This window comes from Hemiscyllium ocellatum, unplaced genomic scaffold (assembly GCF_020745735.1).
Source record: "Hemiscyllium ocellatum isolate sHemOce1 unplaced genomic scaffold, sHemOce1.pat.X.cur. scaffold_470_pat_ctg1, whole genome shotgun sequence".
NCBI lineage: Eukaryota > Metazoa > Chordata > Chondrichthyes > Orectolobiformes > Hemiscylliidae > Hemiscyllium > Hemiscyllium ocellatum.
In genome coordinates this window covers 430,382-436,381 of record NW_026869074.1, presented here as the reverse complement: position 1 = coordinate 436,381, position 6,000 = coordinate 430,382, and positions in this window count along the sequence as shown.

Sequence of the window (6,000 nt, the reverse complement as noted above, 5' to 3'; positions counted from 1 at the left end):
TGAAAAGTATTTGACAGACTTGTTCCGGATTAAAGTGTTTACTAGAAGCAGGAAGCTGAGGAAGAAACAACGTAAACACATTCTAATATGAGTGCAGAAACATTTCCGCAGCACGAATGAAATTGTAAAGGACAGAGTAGCGTTTCGATACATTGAATTTGGGTGCATTTATTCTGATGAGGCTGTTACCAGGGTATAAAACCATTGCAAAATGATACAGCATTTACTCAGTATGATGGAACATTGTCTCAGTAATTCGCACTGGTTTTCAGAGGGAGGGTTGGGTTGATTGGCAAAGTTAAGTTGCCCTCTCCTGTCCAGGGAGTGAATTAAGTAAGTTAAGTGAATTAGCCATGGGAAATGTGGGGATAAGGTCAGGAATCACAGGACGTCAGATTATACTCCAACAGGTTTATTTGAAATCATAAGGGGGGAGGGGAGGGATTCCCCTTCTTCAGGTGAAATATATGGAAATAGGGAGGGGAGGTGGGTCTAGGTGAGATGCTCTTCAGAGAGTCGATGCCAGCCCGATACCGGCTATTTCTGCACTGTAGGATTCTGTGATTCAATGAATTGATAATGACGGGGTTTACTGGGGTGTAAAGCCATTAGAAAAGATGCTGATGGGGGTGTACTGAAGATGAGATTTTATTCATTTGTCTTCTTGGAAAACTGAGAACAGTTATCCTTGAACCAAGGAAGACTTAATGGTTTTTTTGCAGGTTATGAAATGTTTGGTCAGAGTAAATAGGTGGAATATTCCATCTTTCAAGTAAGTAAACATCTAGATATCAGGTGTTCAATACCTTTAATCAAACCTTTGAAGGAGAAAGAAATGGTGAGAACACAATCGCTGTCACTCCGAGAATCTGGTTTTCAAAATAATTGGAAAGGCACATTTGTTGATATGCAAGGAATAAATTTCACAAGGAGAGACACAGCGTGTGGGTAGGTAAAGCTGTAGGGATGGGGTGTAGTCGGTCGGTAGTTGTGGGGAAACGGTGTCTAAATTAGTTGACTTTAAATGTAAAGAAATTCTCTTAATGTGTGCAGCTGAATGAGATTCGGTTCCAAAAGTCTGCATTTTGAAAGATTTGGCATAATATTCCACCTAAAGCATTGTAAATTGAACTGAGTGGATTTTTATTTATTGTGAAGGGAAGATATTACATAATGAATAGGAAGTGACCAGTTGCTTGGAGAACGACTTCCTGATTTCATCACTTGCATTAAGGATGTGAGAACAAACACAATGATGTTTGGTCCATTTCGTACTCAGTGAAATTTGCCAAAGCAACGAGCAACAAAACTGGTGGGTTTTCTTTTGCACTTTAACCCTCTGTTTTTCAAAGCAGTATTTTCCTTAAGCTGAAATAAAGTCATAGCAAATTTGAATACAACATTATTCGTTCCAATGAGATATATGTAACTCACTTCTGATTATTACAATGAACATTGTGAGGTTTCAGCAAAATTAAATGAAACGAACAAATCATGAGTTCTTGCGATTTAATCCAATTTAGGTTCAGCCAAATGAGAAAGGCCATTGAGTGACAACATCGCCTTCATATCCCTCTCCATGGCTGCTTCTTCACGTGAGAGAGCATGTGACGGAAGAAATTATGAGTCAAATGTAGATTAAATATGACGGAAAATTCTTGTCCTGTTTCATTCTGACTCAGTTCTGACTCAGAATGTATCAATGACAGTTATTCATTCTGATCAGCATGACTATTTATTGGAATTTGCTGTTATTATAATTCTGGTGAAGGCAGAAGCACAATGGTGTGATCATATGTCACCCCTCTACAAAATGTGCAGAGGGGACCGAGGGATTATGGTGGTGGGTAATTATATCGCTGTGCTCCACATTCACTGGTTCGAGTCACACTCTGGTTGCTAACTTTATGTACCGCTCTAGCAGTTTTTATTTGCAACTCACACTCTGGTATACACTGGATCGAGAATCTTTTTCTTGCCCTTCACTGCACGGGAGATTCACAAATAATCGACACCACATTAAAGTCGAAATGAAGAGTGAGAGCAGCCATTCTATTCAATTGTAGATGAAATTGGTGAAATGAGAAAGAACCCATTTTTCTTTCCGCCCTACATTCCATCTTGTCTTTCTATGAATTTACATCGAAAGAAAGAAAAAAAAAACTACAGATCGGGAACACAGGCTTATCCAGTGGGATTGTTCATGAGTATTTTAACCTAACACTTCACACAAAAATCTGATCAGCATTTCAAACAGTCAATCGGAATTGGAACCACAGAAAATGTCTCCAATGAAACAAACATTTCGTTCTTTCACAAATTTCTGCTGTGTGTGAATCATACAACGATCCATCATCCAGCGTGATCACTGACTTGCCAACTGTAAAAGATCGAGCAACTTTCTTCAGCAATCACAGCTTCTGTGCACAGCCACCTGTGCTGGGCCCAGTGTCATTTGTTGCCCCCAGGTCACAGCATATTTCTTCTTCCTGAGTTTATGAGCCTTGTTCCTGCTGTGTCTGATCTGTTCAATAAACCTTTTATGTCACTTCATCCCATCCCCTCACAATTCTGAACTTATGAATAAAATAAGGCGTTAGACGAAATGTTAAACCAAGTGGAAGTATGCTATTCAGCGCAAGGAGTCTGCACAACCATTCAACGAACTCATGGTTGATCTGATTTGGAAATGCTGGTGTTGGACTGGGTGTACAAAGTTAAAAATCTCACAACACCAGGTTATAGTCCAACAGGTTTAATTGGAAACACACTAGCTTTCGGAGCGACGCTCCGTCATCAGGTGATCACCCGATGAAGGAGTGTCGCTCTGAAAGCTAGTGTGTTTCCAATTAAACCTGTTGGACTATAACCTGGTGTTATGTGATTTTTAACGTTGTACACCCCAGTCCAACACCGGCATCTCCCAATCATATTATACCTGTCCAGTAACGTCAAGTGACCTGTCGCACATAATTGAACATTCTAAATATTCCGACAGCTGGAGAAATCGGAGCTAAAAAGACCAAACTAAAGCAAACATTAGACAAAATAATCAGCTCCAGAAAATTGTGGAAAGACCAGTCAAAGAGGTCACAAAGGTTCGAGAGATCCAATCACAACCAGCCCGAGAGTTGTGCTTTGAAGAGTTTTATGCAGACTTCCTGGCACCTTGACTTGCAGCCAGTGCCTGAGCGTTATACACTTCGCTTGAGAATGACGACAAGTGAAGGGTGTTTTCATGAAACCCATTGAATGCTTAGAATCCAGAATTTTGGGAAAATGTTGTCAAATATTTCCCAGATCATGGAAATCAGCTCAACATTATTAAAATCAAAGTACTCGTAATGGTCTTCAAGACCACCAAATTACTGTTCGGTGAAATACGCTTTGTACGTGCCTTATTGTTCTCAGGATGAATAATCACAGCAAACATTCAGGTCTCACCAGATACAAACATATGGAAGAGAAACCGTATTATAATTTACACACTATATCTTTCCCAGACCCATGATGACAACTTATTTCTTATGACCGAGAATACTACACGTAACATGTATCGAGATGAAGCAAGTCCTGAATATAGGATTTTTTTCTGATAGATTTCCAAGCCAAAAATTATGATAAAAATTTAATTGTGGCTCATTACATTGTCAATAGATCCCCATTAAATGCATTTTCCTGTTTACTCAGAGACAACATTGAAACAAATACATTGATAAATGCTGTTGACTGCTTCTGTGAAAATAAATCTCCCTTATGACTTACTTTCTTTATAATTTTGACTCAAATGTCTAAATATTGATGAGATGAAAAATTGCATGAATTAAGTACAATGCAGAATTTGTTCTTATTATATATTTCTTCAGAAGAAAAGTAGAGAAACCAAGTATAGAAATTTTGAAGATCTGAGAATTTTGAATGACAAACCATTTCTGATCAATGTTCACTGAATGTCTAATGTCTTTCCATATCATCATGCCGGAATTTGCATTCTCGGCAGACAGATTAAGAAATATCTAGTCAACATCAGAGCAAATCCATTTAGACATATTGAATCATTTACTTTGCCAAAGTTCTAAAATTAATTATCAATTCATTGTCATTCCAAAAATAACACAGTTTAGGTTTTGTAACAAACATCGTCAAATTCACGTTTTAATTTAATCCAGTATTTCTTAGTGTCATTATTTTTTAAAAAAAAATGTTCTCTTATTCCAGGATAACACAAATACAAACTAATTAATGATTCCTTATCCAACACTCACAGGTAATATCTGTTCCCTTCTCATTTGAATGTTCACAGAAATCATTGGATTAATTTTCATCCTGACATTTTAAGAGTGGTCTGATTATTTTACACTCCAATAAATGCTGTTCATTTTTACACATGACGGGCAGCTATATGAGATTTCTAATCATTTTTAAATTTGCTATGAAATGTTTTTAAGATTAATTGTTGCTTATATCTAATAGTTAAGAATTGACCAAATCCATTGTATCTAGTTTTAAGTGTGTAGTTAAGGCTCAGTAACATGAACGCATTGCATTTTACAGATACCAATGGTAGCGAATGGTGATTTTTATTCCAATACTTGAATCTTAGTTGATTTGCTGTTCTGGGCTGCCCCCACCTGGAATAGAATGGTCCATATTGGCTCATACAAAATGCCTGACTTTCCATAACAGGCAGCCTACCTTAGAACTAAAATACAAGGTGTCAGGGGGTGATAAACTAGACTAACATTCTGTTCCAGCCTTAAATTAAAAGAAAGCACACTACCAATGGACCGAATCCAACGCCAGGACTACAACATTCCAGACATTTCTTTATAAGAGCATGCTGACATACAGACAAATGACCAATCCTGATCTTCATAAATGAAAGGATAATTGTCCCAATAAATGAATAAACAGAAGCTGCAGGGTGCAGCCCCATTAACTCACAAAGCAGCTATTATGACAACAGAAGAGTTCATTTGTCAGATATAGTTATTATTTTACAGTTAGTCAGAATATTAAACAAAGGTTAATTACAGATTCTTGAGTATAATAGGGGAAATTTGCAACATAAGTTTGATACATGTAACCAATGCCTACTACAAACATTTAGACTGAGATTTGAAGTTACTTAGTTTTAGGAATTAACTTCACGGTATGATGTTGATTGCCCATTAATTATGAAGTCCTGACAGAAAGAGTAGCTGTAAAATTTTACACAATATAACGAACTTTATAACGCAAGTCATATTACTAATCTTATAACAAATAAGCTAAAATTAACTGTCTTTTCTATTTCTTTGTACATACATAATTAAGACAGTGAAACATATAAGGAGTAATTGGCTTTGATAAAATAAAATATAATGACTAGCAGAATTCAAAATTTCCCAACTGATAAGGTATCCTGAGAGGCCCGAGAGAGTTCAGGAATAACTTTGGAATCTATGTCAATAAGACGCATGGAAAGTTCCCAATTGGAATCTGGGGATGTCCATGAGAATGCCCATCTGCGATTATGTGATTCAATTGGGTGTTTGGATGAGGAGGGAAGGGCTGTAACCACATTGCATGTGGCCACTGTGATGCAGAAAGTCCATAAAATGCTGCTTTTTTACTGTATATGTTACAGTGTGCCATGGATCTCCCTTCCGTGATTGTCCTCGGGGGATGATCCCTTCATTAACATGCCTCAGCTCAGCCTGCCTCCTGCATCCTCATTCCCTGTCAGGGGAAATCACTTCTACAGCTGTGATGACATTTCAATTCAACATAAACATTTATTGTGTGTGAAATGATTACATTCAGAGCGATATAATTTTCAGGATAAAATTGCTTTACATTTACTTTTTTAGTGTACAAGAAAACATTTTGATTTTATCAATTTGTTCTTTTGTTCAACCAACACGAAGTTTTAAATTATTGTAAAGACTACAATGGGGGAAACGGGAACGAGTCAAATGAAATGACTGTTTCCTTTTTCAAACAAATTGCCCTCCAAAA